This window comes from Narcine bancroftii, chromosome 5, assembly GCF_036971445.1.
Source record: "Narcine bancroftii isolate sNarBan1 chromosome 5, sNarBan1.hap1, whole genome shotgun sequence".
In the NCBI taxonomy this organism is placed as follows: Eukaryota; Metazoa; Chordata; class Chondrichthyes; order Torpediniformes; family Narcinidae; genus Narcine; species Narcine bancroftii.
In genome coordinates this window covers 94706649-94727308 of record NC_091473.1, presented here as the reverse complement: position 1 = coordinate 94727308, position 20660 = coordinate 94706649, and the positions used below count along the sequence as shown (strand labels likewise).

At 39.7% G+C, this 20660-nt stretch overlaps 1 protein-coding gene across 2 annotated transcripts in view; it reads left to right on the top strand.

Moving 5' to 3' along the window:
* LOC138762749 (GTP-binding protein Di-Ras2-like) overlaps nucleotides 1-20660 on the top strand; it is a 65732-nt gene that overhangs the window by 26668 nt on the left and 18404 nt on the right. Inside the window, exon 1 of one of the 2 annotated variants that reach the window (XM_069936329.1) lies at nucleotides 17692-17896. The exons of the other annotated variant lie outside the window; for it this stretch is intronic. The gene's annotated coding sequence lies outside the window, so the exon portion shown is untranslated. Of the gene's footprint in view, nucleotides 1-17691; nucleotides 17897-20660 lie in introns of those variants that run through there. 2 annotated transcript variants of the gene reach the window in all.

The window sequence follows — 20660 nt, the reverse complement described above, 5'->3', positions numbered from 1 at the left end:
TTTACTTTTACACAGGCCCAAACAGAATAGAGGAATTTTCCTTCTTCTATCCCACATCGGAAACATCTGTCGGATATTTCAGGCTTTGATTTATGGAATCTTTGTGGAGTCAAATATAATTGATGAAGAAAATTGTATTGCACCAAACCGTACCTCGCATTAATAATCAATGTTACCCCTTCTTTACATCATTCAGCCCAGGAATATTCTGATATGTTTACTGCTAAATCTGCTTCCCATCTTTCCCTGGGCCGATGAATTCTGAGCTTTTTCCCATTAGTCTGGAGGGTAAAATGAATTTGAGTAATAAATTTAGGTATATTACCCACCCATAAAATGTGTTCTAATTAACTTGACTCCAGAAGAGTCGTATTGTTTCTCCAAATTTCTCTTTAAAAAAAAACCTCTTAATTTCAGAGAGCAAAGAAAGGTGCCATTTGGGACATCATATATTGGCTCCATTTGTTCAAATGACATTAAAATTTCATCCTTATAACAATCTTCAATATACCTAATCCCTTTCTGGGACCAAATATTTAAAATCTTTTTCCCCATGATCATAGGCAGCCATGGATTGTTACGTGATGGAGCCCTTCTAGAAATTCCAGTTTTCCTTCCTATTATGACGTTGGTGTCTTGCCATATTTTAATCAAATGAATCAATATAGGATTAGAAGACTTTTTCTTAATTAGTTTCAAGTTCCACCTATAAATAAAATCTTTGGATGATGCTTCCCCCAACCCGTGTAGCACGATATGTTCCAAATTCAATGATTCCGATTCAAAAAAGAATGTCAAAAACCCCAGCTGTGAAGACAGATACTATTTCTTCACATCTGGAAGCCTCAAACTCCCTGATTTGTAATCCCATGTCAATTTGTCCAGTGCCAACCTCCGCATTTTATCGTTCCATAAAAATTGCCTAACCATTTTATTATTTTTAAAAACTTATTTGATAAGTATATTGACCTCAAAATCCAGGAGAATTAAAAGAATTTTCAATGGAGGACCCTGAAATCAAAAACACTGATTGGAACAAATATTGGATCTTTGGCATGATCTTCATTTTAATACAGTTAACCCTTCCTATTAAGGTCAGGGGCAGGTTCTTCCACTTCTGAAAACCTTTTTTCTATTTTTGCTAATAAGGGAGAATAATTCAATTTATATAGATTGTTCAAATTGTTATCGAGCATGATTCTTAAATATTTAATCCAATCATTTTTCCATTTAAGCATACTGTTTGCTTTAACGCGCTCATAATTTTGGTTTGTTACTGGTAAAATTTCAATTTTTTCCATATTTATTTAATATCCTGATACTCTCCCATACTTTATTAAAATTTCCTGTAATTTCTTCATGGAACCCTTGGGTTCAGACATAAACATCAATACATCATCAGCAAACAAAACCAATCTTGTGTTGAACTTGTCCGGCTTCAAAGCCTTTAATTGTAGGATCACCCCTGATCATTTCTAGCAGAGATTCTATCACCATAACAAATAGTGTTGAAGAAGGGGGCTGCCCTGCCTACTCAAACAGCTTAATGGGAACATTTCTGATATCTGGTTATTAGTTATTATTTTTGCCTGTGGATTTTGGTATAGAGCCTTAACCAAATTTATAAATCCTCGCCTAATACCTAACTTTTCCAATGTTTTAAACATAAATGGCCACTCAAGTCTGTCATGCCTTTTCTGCATCTAGAGATATGACTATATTGAGGAACTTTCCATGACTGAACTAAGTGTATTATGTTAAATAGTCACGCCAAGTTATTTGATGCTTACCTCCCTCTAACAAATCCTACTTGATCTGTGTGAATTAATTTAGGTATAAATTGTCCTAATCTGTTTGCTAATGCTTTTGCTATTATTTTGTAATCTATATTTAAAAGAGATATCGATCGATAAGATAAATTTTTCTTAGGATCTCTGTTCTTTTTGAGCAACACAGTAATTATTGCTGTTGAGAAGGAATCTGGTAATTTCTGGGTTTTCACTGCTTGTTCACTACTTAAAAATAAAACAGGGGCATTAATAGTTCTTTAAATTCTTCATAAAACTCGACTGGAAATCCATCCTCACCCGAGGCTTTGTTAGGTTGAAGCATTCCCAGTGTTTTTCAATTTCTTCCCTGGTAAATTGTACATCTAATTCCTGTCTGTCTTCATCATTCAACTTCAAGAGTTCCACTTCATCTAAGAACTTATCTATTTTGGCCTCATCCTTCGGCTAGTCAGATTTACATAAATTTTTGTAATATTGTTGAAATGTTTCATTTATCTCTTTTTGATTTTATGCAATCATGTCATTTTCCTTTTGTATAGCATTTATAGCTCTCACTGATTCTTTAGCCTTCAGTTGCCATGATAATACTTTATGTGCTCTTTCTCTCAATTAACATTATTTTTGTTTTGCATTTAATATAGTTTTATCTATTCTATATGTTTGTAAGGTGTTGTATTGAATTTTTTTTATTTTCCACTGATCTATATTTGTCTTTATTTCCCATCCTTTGATATTTCTTTTCTAATTCCCCTATTTCCATCTCCAATTTATTTATTTCTGCATTAAATTCTTTTAATCTTTTTTGTATATGAAATAATTTGTCCTCTTATGTATGTCTTTAACATATCCAATATTGGAAAGCTATTGTCCATTGATCCCAAATTAGTTTCACAAAAAAATCAGTCTGTTGTTGTATAAATTGTTTAAAATCCTTCCTTTTTAGTAACATAGTATGTAATTGCCATTTGTATTTATTTTCCAGCTTCTCCGATAATTGTATTACTAAGGTTAGTGGTGAGTGATCTAAGTGCAGCCTAGTTAAGTTTTCAGTTTTTACTACTCAATCTTTCAGACTCGACGATATCAAAAATAAATCTATTCTGGTAAGTGACTCATATTTTTTGAATAAAATAAATAATTTCTCTCCTTAGGGTTAGACTGCCTCCATACATCCATCAAGTTTAAATCTTTCATATATGAGAGAGTTAATTTAGCTGCCTTGGCTCTTGTTACCATTTTTGCCAAATTATCTAGGATCAAATTCAAACAAAAATTAAAGTCCCCTCCAAACAATATATTTTTTCTTCCCTCTGCGGCTTTTAACAATACATCCTTCATAAAGACCTAATTGTCATAGTTCAGGATATAAATATTCATTTCCATCCATGATTCTGAGTAAAGTTTGCCATTTATCATTGCATATCTACCTGCTTGGTCCATGGAGACATTTTCTACAACGAATGGGGCATTCTTATTAATCAAAATTGCCATGACCGCTGCTTTGAAATTGAATGAGAAAGAGAAGCCCTTCCCCCCCCTCCCCCCACAATCACCTCAATTTGTCATGTTCCACTTTAGTAAGATGTGTTTCTTGGAGAAGTACTATATCAGCTTTTATCTTTTTTAAATATGAGAGTATTCTTTTCCTTTTGACTTATCCATTCAAACCATTGACATTAAAACTTATAAACTTCAATGACTTATCCATAATGACATATTAAAAATTCTGTGCAAATATACAAGTATGTAAACTGTTTCAAGATCTGTGGCCTCACCCTAAAAATCATGTAATCTCCACCCCAGTGGTGACATAGACAGGAAGTCCCCAAGGACCGTGAAGAAAAGCCCATGAAAGCCTTCAGGGAGAAAAATAAGAACCACCCTAAAGTGCCATCTTGAAAACTATCTCCACCCCCCATTGATGCCATTACCCCCCTTAAGCAAGAGTTGTACTGTGCTGAATCTTCAGAACCTTCTTTCCATTCTCCGAACTCCCCAAGACATAGATACGATAAAACTGATATTTCACCATAAAAATTAAGACGACCAACACACAAAAGAAATTTGTCCTTAAATATCTGATTTATACCAGTCTTTCGCTGTCAGCTTCACTGTTCCTCTTTATAGTTGTTGAATAAACCGAGGAATGGTTTTTATAAATGACAGTTTCCATTTTCTAGTATTTCCCAATTTCAAAAGTGTAATCTTCAAGAAAATGTGGGATACGATATTCCTAATTACTATCTTTTTAATCCAATAAATCAAATTTTGTAGATGTAGCTATATATAGCTTTAATTCATTGATAAAATGGATAAACATTTTGTATAACTTTGTATTAAGATTTTCAAGACAATGAATAAACAAAGCATATACTGTATTTTAAGACATAACTATATTTAACTTCAAAAAGATATATATACAAGGAGAAATAAGACAAATTCAAAGAAAATTATTTTGAGCTCACGTGCCCTTCATGGTTCGTCAGAGAATGAGATGCAAGCTCTTCATCTGAGCAAATATTATGATGTATCACATCATAGTCACTATGGTCACACTACAAACAATAGTTTTCTTAAAGAGATAGGCACAAAATGAACTAAGAATCAAAAACACAAAGTTTTAGCCTTCATACTGTAATTCCTTGGTTTACTTAACACTCATACTGATACTTTCTCCCGCAATTGAAGGAGTTTAATCCTTGTCCTTTTACAAGTCAGGAAAATGTCACCTTCTCCAACAAATCTATTGCATTTGGCACATCTTCTTCATCAGCAAGACTAAACAGATGAGGCAACAGTTTGGCAGGGCACCTGTACCATCAGCAATGACCATCTTCAGGTATTTCAACATCAATCTATGTCCTCAGCATTCTTCACTGCTAGTGGGAGACTAAGCATAAACCTGACCAACTTATTCCACCTGGGTAGTCAACAATCCATGTAGTAGTAGCACTGATTTCTTTTTCCATTCCAAGTTACCCACTCTTCATATTCCTTTCTCTTTCTAATCTGTCCATCTCCCTCACCAATCCCCACTATTACCCAGTTTTGTTTCCCTAAACTACTTCAATATCCCTATTATCTTCCCTCCTCTTCTTCCACCTATCACCAAAAGCCACTGCCTCACGTGTTTATATGAAATAAAAAATATTTATTAATCCTCTCAAAGCTGGTTTCTTGTAATTGCACTGCCAGTTTGTTTTGTTGCCTAGCAACAAGAAGTAAAATTTTTCCTTGTGTACAGTTATGCCCAGCATGACTGAGGCATACTGGTAATCAGCAAAAATAGGACATAGATAGCACCGTGCCAAGCTTACACAATAGACATCTTAGCAACAACCATCGCCAAAATGAACAGCACAACAAAAAAAAAACAAGACCAATGTCCCTGGGACTGCAACATAAAAAGTCCTATTAGAAACAAAACTTTATCACTCGTCAAAAGCACACATCTTTTCAAACAATGAACGACTGTACACCAGGTTGCCAACCTGTTTCTTTAGTTTCTCTGTTCAAATTCAAGCAAACAGCAGGGGAGAAACCCTTCTAAAGATAGAGATCAGCTAAATGGGAGTTGTGGCAAACTAGATTATATGGACCCAATAAATGATGATGATATTGCAGTACTAAAATTTGCTGTCATTACTCTATGCATATTGTAACTGACATCAGTCTGAGTTTTTACACCCGTATCTTCAGACTGAAATCCTGCTGTGACTGATCTAGCTATAGTCTCAGGCTGCACTGTGTCTGTCTTATGCTTCAACGCAATGAAGCTGAAGTAATTTGAACTGATGCAAATTTAGTTTTTTTATGAATTAGTTCCTCTGTGAAACACTTCTTAAATTGGGTTGACATTAATTTTTTATGGCTTAGTAACCTATTTATGCTAACAAACTATTTGGTCTAAAATACTAGTTCCTTATGCCTCACATAAATATTTCAAGGACTAAGGGATCTGGGAATTCTAAAAATAATATTTGTACAATAATATTGTATGCAACAATAGTTGTCCAGCATGAGGCAAAATGAATTAATCCAAAATATTTCCTTTCTAATGCTGTGAAAATCTTTTAAACTGATTGCCTGTTTTGTCTGCTTTAAGACTTGTTACGACCTAGACCAACAGCAATAGAAATTCACCAAGGAATGTGCAAATGTATATATGTGTTTGTGTGTGGGGCAGATCTGAAAACCATTACAGTTTAGGCACAATTGTGAAAAGAATCAATTTTTAAAGTTCAGTCAGTTTTGTGTTGAAACTCAGATTCTTTAAATTGTTGCTCAAAAATAATTATGGAATAGGTGTGAGCCATCAGACTTCTCAAAACTCACAAATTTCTTGTAGAGTTGTTTTTCAGAGAATTGTTTCTTCATACAAATGATTTCCCTCTCTTGCATGGAGATTACAGTATCTGTGTTTTACACGATGATTTCACAAACTCAGGTATGTGTCTGACGAAGTAACCATCTGTGATAGTACAGATTCTATCACCAATGTGTATATGTACATATGTACAGATGGTCGTGTAGGATGACTGTGATTGGCTGAGAGTGTAGCCATACCTACTGGCAGGTCTTAAAGGATTGCTCCTCGCCAGACCAGGTCATTCTGAACTGGTCGACCTACTTGTGATATGCTCCAGTCTTTTAGTTAATAAAAGCCTTGGTTTGGATCAACAAGTCTTTGGTTCTTTCGACACGTACTACACCATCACAATGATTATGATCCAGAAACAAGAATGATCTTGCTTTCTTTTACCCAGAATTGGGTCAGTCACAAGTAGCTATTTAAAATGCCACCGCAGCACTCCTCTCTCTCTTGACCAAGGGCAGTAGCAAAGTGGCCATCCTTTCCAAAGCCACTGCAATTCTATGTTCCTCTCTTGACAAGAACACAAGCAATTCTTTCTTCACAGAATGTTACTACATTTCTGACCTCAGATGAACACTAGTGTAATATTAAAGATGTCTCTTTGAAGTGTCTTTAATCACTGATGATGTTTTTGAAGTTCTTCTCTTCCAAAAGCATTTAAGAGCAAATGCTTCCAGTTTTCTGCCCAGGATGCAAGCAGATGATTTTGTACGTTGTTGAATCACACTTGCTTCAGTGTGAACTTACTGACAATAAATGGCCACCACATTTCCCTTATAGCAACCAGACTTCAAAAACCACCCCAATGGTTGCATAATATTTCGCTCATCCAAAATGAGAATTGTGTAAATGATTTCATTCAAATATAAATCTTTATTTTTGATTGGGCTAAAGGTACAGGTGAGTAAATCTGTACTGTCTCACCAGAAATTGTTTTTGTTCATTTGTTGGGAACTAGGGATCTCCAGCAAGACCAGCATTTATTGTCCATCCTGAATTGCACTGCAGAAGTTGGTCATGCTCCACCTCATTGAATGGTGAAGGAGGGTGGTGATGCTCCACCTCCTTCTGGTGAAGGAGTTCCCACAGTGCTATTGTATTGGGACTTCCAGGAGTAATTTGCAATGATGAAGGGACAACAATATCTAGTATCTCCCCTGAGGATGGGGTGTGTGACTTAGAAAAAAACTTGCTGGTGGTGATGTTCCCATGTGATAGATGTTAGAAACAGAAGTACCGTCACAGAAATTGCTTGAGACAAAAATTGAGAACAAAGAGCATTTATTATACAACAATGCAAAGTTGGGTGCTTCCCCTTACCCTGGGAATACACACATACACTGGGGCTCACGCAACTTTTATACAGTTTATTTCAGTATAGGAATACCCTCCCCCTTACATTCTTCTGCCTCCTGGATAGGTTTGGCATTAGGCAATCCTACCTGCCTACGTGCTGTTTCTGTGAACTTGGAGGACCAGGGGGTATCCTGTCGGTGTCTCATCATGTCATTATCCTCATTGTCCTTATTCACAAACCTGTCTTTGTTCTAATTTACACCTTCCCAACTCTCATACAACCTCTTCATATGTAGAACTTGCTAATACTGTCTAGGGCTTACTAATTACATATGCAAAACCTGCTAATTCTATCTAGGGCTAGAAGACCCTTATCTTATTCAGACTAACTCTACTTCCTACATTCTAATATCCATTTCTTATCCTGTTCATACTGGCTTTATTCATTTACCCATATATCTATATTAGTTTCCTCATCTTCATATTTTTATATCAGTTTTACTCATCTCTCACAATCCTCACTTATGCCGAGCTCTCCACTGGCCACCGTGACAGAGGTGCACCAAAGAAAAGGTACAAGGACTGCCTAAAGAAATCTCTTGGTGCCTGCCACATTGACCACCGCCAGTGGGCTGATAACGCCTCAAACCGTGCATCTTGGCGCCTCACAGTTTGGCGGGCAGCAGCCTCCTTTGAAGAAGACCGCAGAGCCCACCTCACTGACAAAAGGCAAAGGAGGAAAAACCCAACACCCAACCCCAACCAACCAATTTTCCCTTGCAACCGCTGCAATCGTGTCTGCCTGTCCCGCATCGGACTGGTCAGCCACAAACGAGCCTGCAGCTGACGTGGACTTTTTTTTACCCCCTCCATAAATCTTCGTCCGCGAAGCCAAGCCAAAGAAACTGATCTCTCAACTGAAATGTATTACTTGTAAACTTGGTCTTTTTCCCAGCTGGTCAGTAAACAAACTGCAGTCTCAGTATCATTAGACAGAATTAGGGAAACATACATCCTTTGGGTTATAGTGTTCTGACGAGGGGTTCGATGAATTAAATACTGCACACAAGTCTTTAGGCAGGGGAGCACCATAATGGTCAGAATAGCGACTCCAGCTGCTATAAGGGCTGTGGGTATCAGACTCCAGTTACCAATAAAAAGTCTAGTTCATCCCACACCGGACCAAGGTTGCCACGTCTGAACCTGGGCATGGGAAGATTTTCGAACTCCTGAAAAAGTGTCTTTAACCGCCTGACCATTGTAAGCATTGTCCTTAACCAGTCTTTCACAAACGCTGCCTTCAGCAGCCAACGAGTAATCGAGAGCCAGGCAGTTTTGTTGAACTGTGGCTCGTATCTGTCGTCTTTCTTCAGCCCATAAATTCAGGGCCATTGCTTTCTGTTCAGTGATGATCTCCAAGGCTGCCTGGAGTCTGATTAAATGATTTAAATGCCAAGCAGCTTTAGTATTCTGGAGCAGCTTACGTCGTTTACAGCTGGAACTCCCCTTACAGTGGTGGGTTTTTTAACATTCCGAATGTCTGTGTGACCCAAAGGATGTTTTACAGGAGACCAAGTTGGGGAGGGGTGTTTCTTGTCACTTAACCTGTGAGTTGCAGTGCGAACATTAGCATAAGTATCACTGAGCCTGTGAGTTGCAGCCTGTCTGTGAACATTAGCATATGTATTAACTCTATCTCTGCCACACGTACAATCCTGACTACCATTCTGTCTGTCTTTGTCCCACCATCTCCTTTGTGCTATCTCTTTAAAACTTCTCTCTTTAATACCTGTAGAGGCCAAAATACAAATCAAATCTACTCCTCTAGAGCCGTTCTGTTCCCCTGGTCCATGTTGGGATCCTATATTAACCCATACCCCACTATGACTATACTTTATATCTATGCCCTGTCTACATTCTAAAGGTAAATAATTGTCACCTCTGCTGCCCCTATTCCAGGAGGACTTAATACATCGTGAGTAATTTAGGGATGTCCCAAAAACGGGGAACCAACAAGTAAACAATACAGTAAATGATAAAAACAACAATACAGCACTTTTTCCCGGCATAGTGTAACTTTCAGATCAGAAGGATGAAGGACAGCACGCCCGGTGGAGGGTAGATTATCAATGTCTTTAGTCCGTGGATCAGCAGCTTGTTTAATTCGATGTATTTGAGTCCACCCCTTTTCTTTCGTTCACACTGCAGTGTCTGTAATCAAAAGTACACAATAGGGGCCATCCCAGACAGGTTTTAGTTGGTGATCTTGCCATGCTTTTACATATACCCAATCACCAGGTTTAATAGAATGAATAGGATACTCCAGGGGTGGGCAGTAAAAGCTGCATGTCTATTTTTCTCCATGAGCACAGCCTGTTTGGCAGCTGCATCTGCCTGTCTGTTCCCCTGTGCTTCAGGACTGTCACCAGTTTGATGGCTCCATACATGAACTACAGCTATTTCCTCAGGTAATGTAAGAGCATCTAGAGATTGGACAATTAAGTTTTCATGGATCAACTTTTGTCCTTTTCCGGTTATCATTCCCCGCTCTTTCCAGATCTTTCCAAAGGTGTGCACTACACCAAAAGCATACTCTGAGTCTGTGTAGATCGTGCCCACCTTGTTCTCTAGACCCTGGAGAGCTCTACAGAGGGCATACAATTCACAAGATTGTGCTGACCAATGACCGGGAAGGTGACCGGCTTCAATCACCACTCCTTCTTTCCCATCCACTACACTATACCCCCTATAGTGAGTGCCATCAATGCAATGAGAAGATCCATCAATAAACCACCTTTCACCCTCCTGTAAAGGCTCATCACTTAAATCCTCTCTAATTTTGGTCTGTAAATCTATTACCTCTAAACATACATGCTTTAACTCATTTATGGTATTGTCAGAATTTGGAGAAACCAAGAAAGCTGCTGGATTGTGTTCTTTATTCGTAATCAGGGTCAAATCATCCCTATCCATTAGGATCGCTTCATATTTTAAAATTCTAGAGTCTGTGAGCCACCTTCCAGCACGTTGTAAGAGAATATTGCGGACTGTGTGAGGGGTGTGAACTATCATCGGAACACCAAACATAATCTTTCGTCCTTCCTCAACTAAAATAGCAGTGGCTGCGATGGCTTGCACACACCCTGGCCAACCACGACAAACAGGGTCTAAAACTTTTGACAGAAAAGCAACTGGCTGTCTACAGCCTGCCCTCTCTTGTGTTAGTACTCTGGTGGCCACACCTCCTTTTGCATTGGTATATAGGTCAAATGGCTTATTTAGGTTGGGTAAAGCCAACACTGGGGCACTAATAAGGTGCTGTTTCACCAAGTTAAAATCTTTAATCTCTTCCTCTGTCAAGACAACAGCTTCGCCCCCTAGAATCATGAATTTATCATAGAGAAATCTGACCAGGCTAGAATAATTTTCAATCCAGATTCTACAGTATCCCACTAAACCAAGGAATTTCCTAAGTTCTTGGGCATTCTTTGGAGGGGGGATCTGTAGAATACCACGTATCCTCTCTGGACTTATTTTCCTAGTTCCCTGACTTACCAGATGACCTAAGTATTTAACTTCTGATTGAACAAATTGTAATTTGGATTCGCTCACCCTGAGACCCTTATTCTCCAGAAAATTCAAAAGTTCAACAGTATACTGTTTAACTAATTCGTAAGTTTTTCTCGTAATTAACAAATCATCACCATATTGTATCAACTGACAATTCTCTCTCCGAGGAGCCTCATCTAGTATTTGTTCTAAGACCTGGCCGAATAAATTTGGTGATTCTGTAACGCCCTGGGGAAGGACTGTGTCCAGTAAAAGGATTTTCCCATTCAAAGGCAAACATGTCTCTGCTCTCTGTTGCTAACGGACAGGTCCAGAAAGCATCTTTGAGGTCAATCACACTAAACCATTTACTATTTGATTTTACCCATTATTGTATAGGGATTAGGTACAACCGGGTGACGGGTGAGAATAATTTTGTTCAGCTCCCTCAAGTCCAGCACTAATCGATAGGTACCATCTGGTTTTTGGACAGGTGAAATTGGGGTATTAAAAGGTGACATACAAGGTTCGAGTATACCATCTTTCACCAACTGGTCAATTACTGGCTGCAGCCCCTTTCGGCCAGCCATAGGAATTGGATACTATTTTCGTCTAATTACTTGTTCAGAATCTTTTAAAGTAACTTGCAGGGGAGGAATATCTAACACTCCTCTATTGTCTCTTTCTGCCCATACTCCAGGATTTATTAGTCCTCGATCTTCCTCGCTTAATACATACAATTGAACCCTGATACCTGATTCCTGTGGTCTGGTGCCGATAGCCAATTGGTCCTGTAAATCTCGTCCTAACAAACAAACTCCAGCTTGGGAAAGTAGTAAGATATCCTCTGTTATTACCTTTTCTCCCATTTGTATTCTTACATCTCTTAATACAGGGATTGTAAAGTCTCTTCCTCCTACTCCAGAAATCATCACTGTCCCTTCTATCTTAACACCCTCGGGTGGTTGGAAAACACTAGACCGGGCTGCCCCAGAATCTACTAAAAAGGTCATCTTGTCACTGTGGGGTCCTATGCTTAAATTTACCAATGGTTCTCCGTGCAGCCCCACGGTGTGTATTGACTGAGAACCGTGACCCCACTATTCATAATCTGCTTCCATCTGTCGGACTCTGGCTTTACCCTACCCTTAATTTAGTCTATGTGTCATCTGAGTCCAGCGTGTTTGTTAAATGAAGTGATAGGAGAATCAGTTTATTACACAGCATAAGAATAAAGCTTAACAGAGCTCTGGTTCAGTCATTAGTTCATAGGTCACCTGCACAGTGAGCTATTCCCCAAGAGTGACCTCTACTGTCCAGTCTCTACTGTTTATATAGCTCAACCTTATCATACAGAACAAAAGTTGGCTTTCTTTGATAGATTTCTTGCATAAGATTTATCACAAGTAATTTCCTGCTCTGCAGTTATCTGGGGTGTAGAGCTCCCATCTTTTTTTTAATCCTCAAGGTCAGAATATCCTGTTGTTTTGATCAGAAATCAATTCATATCCCAGATATTTCTAATTATTTCTTTGTTCTCATCTGGCCATATTCTTCTGTTCTACTAAACACCTCCTTCTGTCTTAGCTTCTTACTGATTCCATTCTCTTTGTTTCTGACAGTCTCTGTCAGGATTCTTTTTGTTTGTGCTAATCAACACCTCCTTTTGCCTTAACATTCCTACTAAATTGTTTCATACATATCCTCTCTTTTGTATTTTGGGAGCAGGCAATTCTAAACCTACTGTAATCAGCCAACTTTGCTACATACTGTGGCTGCCCCTTACTTACATTACTCTTTCCCTTCACCATGAGATAAATATTAAATTGTTACATAGTACTGGATTCATGTATACAAAATGAATAGTACATAAGCATATATTCTACATATTTTCTATGATTAATTAACCCCTATATTCCAACACATCAGTGCGTAAGGTCACGTCTCCCTGGCTTGCATTGGGCATTCTCTCTTAAAATGTCCCTCCTTTTACAATGGTAGCAAACTAATGCTCCTGTTTCCCAATTCCTACCGGGATTACCACGAGGTGCCGGGAACAGTTGTCATCCCCAGAATTCCCCTCTACCCTTGCCCCTGCTCTGGTCTCTCCTCTCCCACTACTGGAGCTCCTCCCAATGTCCAGGAGCTGGCACACAGCCCCTACCCTTTCCTTGCTGTCCCTCCACGACTTCCTTGACTGTCTGCATCAAAATCTTAGCCTTTCCTTTCTGTTTATCGGGCATTTTCTCTTAAAATTACGCACCTCCGGACTAGTCAGGGGCACATTTACAAAACCGAGACCCCCTCCCATGGGAACTTCCCGTAAAGGTCTCATCCAGTTAGTTTCTGGCTTATTATGTCTAGGTTCCTGCTCTCTGGGAAATGAATCAAAGGGTTTTGCCCTTTCTTCCCGGAGGGTCTCACACTGCTCTGAATTAAAGTTGCCTCTCTCTCTTGTCAATAGAGGTGGTAATCGAGTACTTTGTGAAGGGTCATCATTCTTCTCTTTTCTCTAGCTGTGGGGGAGAAGGGGAAGGTGTAGAAGGGTAGAGCATAGGAGGGGGGGGGGGGGAAAGATAGGAGCCGGCATAGGAGGAGCATAAGGTGGAGGAAGGGAATGTAACACATCCCATCCATGCGTTTCAGGGACAAAACGTTCCTCATCTCTCTTGACCTTGCATTCCTTTTCATTCAAACCAGTTGATCAAACGATCCCCTGAGCCAGCAGGCTGCATATTCCCTGCTCTCAAGATTATCTCTTTGGTTTTGATAGAGCCAGATGTTCAATGCTTGACATATCCAGTCATCCTCGGATCCGAGCTTTGGCCAATATACAGAGCTCCCCTTAATCGGGCTTTTAACCCATTCCAAACAACAATACCTGACCATGGTCAGTTTGTCCTTCCCACGGGTTCTCCCCGCACCCCAATCAGATAACATTAATCCTAACGGACTTTGCTTGGTTATCTGATCCTCTCATCCTTCACTAGGACTCTCTTCCTTACTACTCACACCTCCCATACTAACAGGTAAGTAAAATTTCTCTTACCGAGATCCAGTAGCTAGTTCTAGCGCGCTTCCTTAACGTCCTCTCGTTGTTTGTTCTCAATGCCTCTTCTCGGATATCACTCGCTTCATCCACTGACCAGTCACCCTTCGTCCGTGAGTCCAGCTGAATCAGCTGGGGTGCACTTACCCCCGTTGTCGGGCACTCTGTCAGTGGAGGGAGTGGGATCCCGGATGAGCCCCCATTTGTTAGAAACAGAACTACCTTCACAGAAATTGCTCGAGACAAAAATTGAGAACAAAGAACATTTATTATACAACAATGCAAAGTTGGGTGCTTCCCCTTACCCTGGGAATACACACATACACTGGGGCTCACGCAACTTTTATACAGTTTATTTCAGTATAGGAATACCCTCCCCCTTACATTCTTCTGCCTCCTGGATAGGTTTGGCATTAGGCAATCCTACCTGCCTACGTGCTGTTTCTGTGAACTTGGAGGACCAGGGGGTATCCTGTCGGTGTCTCATCATGTCATTATCCTCATTGTCCTTATTCACAAACCTGTCTTTGTTCTAATTTACACCTTCCCAACTCTCAGGGCTGGGCTACAGCCTCTTCATATGTATGTATTATTACTTGCTAATACTGTCTAGGGCTTACTAATTACATATGCAAAACCTGCTAATTCTATCTAGGGCTAGAAGACCCTTATCTTATTCAGACTAACTCTACTTCCTACATTCTAATATCCATTTCTTATCCTGCTCATACTGGCTTTATTCATTTACCCATATATCTATATTAGTTTCCTCATCTTCATATTTTTATATCAGTTTTACTCATCTCTCACATAGAGGTTGCAGGTTTGAAACTTACTGAGTGTTGTAGATTAATTGGGTGGCATGGGTTCGTGGGCCAAAATGGCTTGTTACTGGGGTGTATGTCTAAATTTTTTTTTTAAGTTTGAGAGATGTTGTTGGAGTAATTGGAATGCATTTTGTGGATGAAACACACAGTAGTCTTGTGTGCCAGGGTGCAGGAAACTTAGGCAGATGAATAAATATATGCACACATTTATACAGATATGTAATTACATATGCAGGTGTCCTATACATAATAGATATACACATATGACATGAATTATGGAGCCATAGCTTCAGACACACACTCAGACTCTAGTCTGCTTTGTTCTGAATGATGTTGAGCTTCTTGAGAGCTCTGGGCACTGCACTTATCCAGGCAAAAGGGTGGTATTCATCACACTCCTGATTTGTGCCTTGTGGATGGTTGAAGGTTTTTGGGGTAATGACACACATTGGACAATGTACAAATGCCTGAAATTCTTACTTTCTGCAGCCAAACAGAAACTTATAAATAAAAACTAATTGAATAAAGCTAAAAGAGATTTAAACAATATATAAGATAGATAATAAATATTCATAGTAATCTTAATACAAAACATTTACATGCAATAGTGCATGCAGCCAGTCCATGTTTAGTATACTGTTACATTGCAGACCCGCAGCAATAGAAATTCACTAAGAGACTATTACTGTTTTTCTTTTAAAACAATATATTTATTAATAACTACTAATAATATAACAACTTAGCTAAACTTAACCCCCGACTATGCACAAATATATTTGTGTGTATGTGTGTGTGTGTGATCCCAAACCATTAGGCACAATTCCGGAAAGTCATTCCAAATTTCACTTAGAAGTCCATAGTTGAAACGCAGGCTTTTAAACTGATGTCCAGAAGAAATTACAAAGGAGGTGAGAGACTAAGTGACTGGACTGTTGAAAACATATGAATCTTGGTCGAGTTTCTTCCAGAGAAATATCCTTTCATATAAATGTTGTCACAACTCCCTTTTTCCTTGTGTCGGGGAAACAAAATGTGTGACTTCCATAATGCTTCTAACACCCAAGCACAGACCAGACGAATGATCATGATCCAATGCAGGAATTCGCCTACTTCCTTTACCTAAATACAGGTTGATCAAAGTGACCGTTCCTTTGTTCATGGTGGTTCAATAATTCCACTGACAGGGAGAATCATCCTAATTATCCATTTCTTACAAAGTCATTCCACCTCTGTGGTCATCAGATGGCTGGCTGGCTGGCTGATCAAACTGAATCTTGTTTCTTTGTGTCCCAATCACATGACTGTCTCTCACCCTCCATTTTTTTCCTGAATAAACAACCATTGTTGTTTTTTCTTCCAGAGTATCAACTTTTGTTTATACTCAATACTTGCCGGTGCCACGTTGTCTCATCACAAGCTGTGGATGGTTGCAGCTTGCGCTAATCCTTAAAATGACAATCACACTAAATGAAAAGTGAGCTTGTAATAAATCCAAGGGGAGGTTCAAGAGTCTGATCGCTGTTTGAAGGAAACTGTTCTTGAACCTAGATATATTGGTGTCCAGGCTTTTGTTCCTTCTGCCCAAAGAAGCCTTGGTGATGAGGGGGTGGGTGGTGGAGGTGTGGGGAGTAGGGGGTCCTTTATGATGCTGGCTGCCTCACACTGCAATACATGAGAAGTCAGATCCTCTGTTGCAGCTAGCAATATTTGCTACCCTCCACAGCCAACTGCATTCCTGGTCACTTTTTAATTACCAAACCAGTCAGTATACTTGCACTGTGCACCTATCGGTTTGATAAAGTATTCAATAAAATCTCCCCAGACTCTTTAGGAATTATGGGTGCTTGTGTGACTTCTTCACAGTTGCCTCAGTATACTCATTCTTGGTAAGACCTTCTGAGATATGGACTCCCAGGAACTTGAAGCTTCTGATTCTCTTCACCTCCTTCCCAGATGGGTGGTCCCAGTCTCTCCATCCTAAAATCAACAATCATCTCCTTGGTCTAGGTAATGATGAGATCATAGTTTTTGTTCTGGCACCACCCAACCAGGTTCTTGATCTCCATCCTATATTCTGACTTATCATTTCTAGTTACTTGGCAAACAATGGTAGAGTTGCCAGTGGATGTGGTGATTGAGTTTGAGCTGAATTTGGCTGCAATGTCATAAGTTTAGAGGGAATAGAATAGGGAGTTAAGCATGCGGCCTTGTGATGCCCTTTTGTTGATGGTCAGTGAGGAGGAGGTGATGTGCCATTCTGCACTGATTAGGATCTGCTGGTCAAGGATCCAGTTGCAGGCAGATGAACATAGATCAAAGTTCTTAAAGCAGATGTTCCTGTGGTCCTGCTGGTCTAATGCAAAGTGGTAGGTGAGTCACTCACTACAGGATTCCCAACCTCTGATCAACTCTTGGAGCCAAGGTATTTGTGTGGGTGATCCAGTTGTTTCTGGATGATGTTGGTGGAAACTGAGCAATAGTAATGCCATTGAATGTCAAGGAATACATATGGAGTTTTCCATGCAGGGATCACTAGACAGAGCAGTAGAACAATGTTTATTGTTGGCTTTATTTGCAACAATTTGCAACAATTTGCAAATTGCAAATTGCAAATTTCTAATTTGCAACAAGGGGCTTCAATCCTATTGATTGCTCTGATTCACGATGAGGAATCAAACTGACGTAACTCACAAGAAGTAAAACCAGTTCAAAGACAAAAGTACCTCTAGAGCACTTCTGTGTATTAACAACCGCAGCGTATTGCCGATTTCCTTGTCTCTCACACACAGGCAGCCCAGCCAGAGGCGGTTGGGTTGACGCTTCAGATAACAATCCAGGACAAAATGTATCTTATTTTCAAGGAGATTGATTTAATGGTGAATGAACGTACTGGGCGTTCTTCAGCCCCACACAAAAAGTAGCTCATCGCTCCAGGGCTTTCAGACTTCACGCTGTTTATATCTCAACGAGCAATCGCAAGGTTTTGTAAATGACCTGTTTATAAAGTCTGGTAAGTTTCCGTCGATTTTGTAGAAAGATTGTTTCGGTGCTATTTAAATCAGTAGGAGAATAAGATTTCGAAACACGAAGTTGCTGCTTCGCCAAATCTCGATACTATTATTTTTGTGCAAGTGTTATGAGATATCACAGCTCCCACAACATCACGAACGAGTTATAATAATGACTTGGCACAAATAGGTCAGAACTGGATTAATTTTGAGGAATATTGTCAAAAGCTTTCAAAAATGTCCGGTCAAATTCCACGGAAAGTAAAAATGTTGTTTCCCTGTCAATGTATTGATCTACATTTAGGGAAGTAGATTCTGGTACCCATGTATTTAAGAGTTTTAGGGATTTTTTTTCTAATTATTTGCAATTCGTTGCTTCACACAGATCAGTTGGTTAAATGCTTATTGATTTTGGAATGCTTCTCACCTAGAAATTATGTTACATTAATGCGAATAAGATCTGGGCTATTTTCTGTTCCCATAGTATCAGGATTTTCTCAGTATTTTGTGTACGAATTCTGATTTGATGCACACGAACTCAGGAGCGATGGACGCGGCTCAGATGTCCATCGGCACAACCCATTCTCTCCCACTTGGAACCTGTAAACCGTTTTTAATCCGCATTGGATTCACCACATTTCTATATGATTTGAAAATATCTTATTAGCGAACTACCCAACTGCATAACGTTTACTAGAAATAAAAATAGATCGAGAATGTCTGTTGATTTTGCGACGGCTTGTATCTTTTGCGCAAGGAAGGGGAGCAGACACCAAAGGTATTAGCGCCTCCATGCAAATCCTTCATTCTTTCTGTGCTGGGCACTCAGAGAACGACTACATCCAACTACAGTATTTGAACAACAGGAATGAGGCTATTCAGAATTCATGTGCATAGTCTTGTGGGCGCTTCAGTTAAGAGCAGTTGAGAGATGGCGACGAATATGATCATTTTCGTTTCAATTTTTATTACTGTTTACAATCAAAGCGAGTGTTCATAAAGAAACTTAAAATGAAATTTACCAAAAAAAAGCCACCCAGAAGCCAAATATATTCATTTTCTGGCACAGATTTCCAAATGTGTTTTACATTGCATTCAAATGGCCTTTTAGTATTTCGAACCTCTCAGCAGCGTGTCTCCTCTCTTCTGTCAATTTTAGTTGTTCACTTACCAGATAAGTCAACAATGGCAGGAAATTTGACATTTCAGATATTCACATTGGAATGAATCACTCATCTGACGAATGTATTATGCTTACATGTTTACAGAAAACATTCACTCCATGTTGCCACACTACTGGAGGCAAATGTTCTCTTTCCAGATAGCAGACCTGTACAATACTTTGAACAGAGCATAAACAGCTATTCTTCTCCAGTGTTTCTGGGCCAAGGGCGAGTTGGTCCTGCTCCTGAATCCAATTAAGGTTTCCTCCACACCTTGCCCTAATTTTCAAATGTTCCTACAAAAGATATATAGAGATACAGGTCTATCTCTATAGATTTAATTTCTTCTGAATTCATCGAACTTTTTTTGTGCGTGAAACAAGGTTGGCTATTCAACTGGAAGGAAATATGATGAGCTGGAACCAGGTGACAGACCACTTCACCCCTCCTACCACAACTATAATTGCTTTGTTTTATGGTAGCAAACCGTTAGAAGATTCAGGATTCAATTTATTGTCATTGTAGTCTTCTTTGGCTTGGCTTCGCGGACGAAGGTTTAGGGAGGGGTAAAGTCCACATCAGCTGCAGGCTCGTTTGTGGCTGACAAGTCCGATGTGGGACAGGCAGACACGGTTGCAAGGAAAAATTGGTTGGTTGGGGTTGAGTGTTGGGTAGTAAAGCAGTGTCATATTACACGAAATTGCTTTTGCATGCTGTAAGGCAGACAGATTCACCATCGGCAGAAATTGCCTGAAGCACTTCTTAAAGTCAGAGAAAGAAAATGCAAGAGTTCCTCCCAGAGTCATCTCGATTCAAGCTTCTGCAGCCACACAAAGTCCAGTCCAAACCATTGGCAACCCGAGCTCCAGATCAGAACCTCCAACCAGGTCAGGAACCCTTCAGCGTCTTCGCCAATCTCCCTGTTTTCTGGTGCCCTGTGCACATCCTCTGCTCATCTGCAACTCCTAGTGTCTGCTGCTGTTCATAGACGCAGACCCCATAGTCGCGGGATTTTAAATAAAACTATCGTTGGCTCCTTTAAACGAGCCGTTCAAAGCCTGAATGGAGCTGACTGGGTGGTTAGATCCCGCCAGTGGCAGGGCTGCTATTTTCGAAGCCACACTATTTTCTGGGAAAACTCATTTCAGAATGTCGCCTCCCCTATTGACACCATGACAATATCAATCGTTTTTATCTATTTTGTTGCAGAGACTGTCTAATATACTGAGGCTACGATGCTGCATATAGCGTTTTAGGTTACATTTTGCATTTAATTCCTTCTGTCAGTTTCAATAGCATCACTTATGAAGAACTTAACATGAAGTGGCAAATGGATCAGGGCAGAAGCTTTGGCAATGCAAAACAGGAGTGTGAAAAGTGATCCCCATTGCAAGTTTTTTTCAAAGTCACACACCCCATCCTCAGGGGAGATACTAGATATTGCTACCCCTTCATCATTGCAAATTACTCCTGGAAGTCCCAATACAATAGCACTGTGGGAACTCCTTCACCAGAAGGAGGTGGAGCATTACCAACCTGAAGAAGTCTCACAAAGCTACCCCCATGTAAATCCCCTTTTACTGGCCTATCTATTCACCCTGAA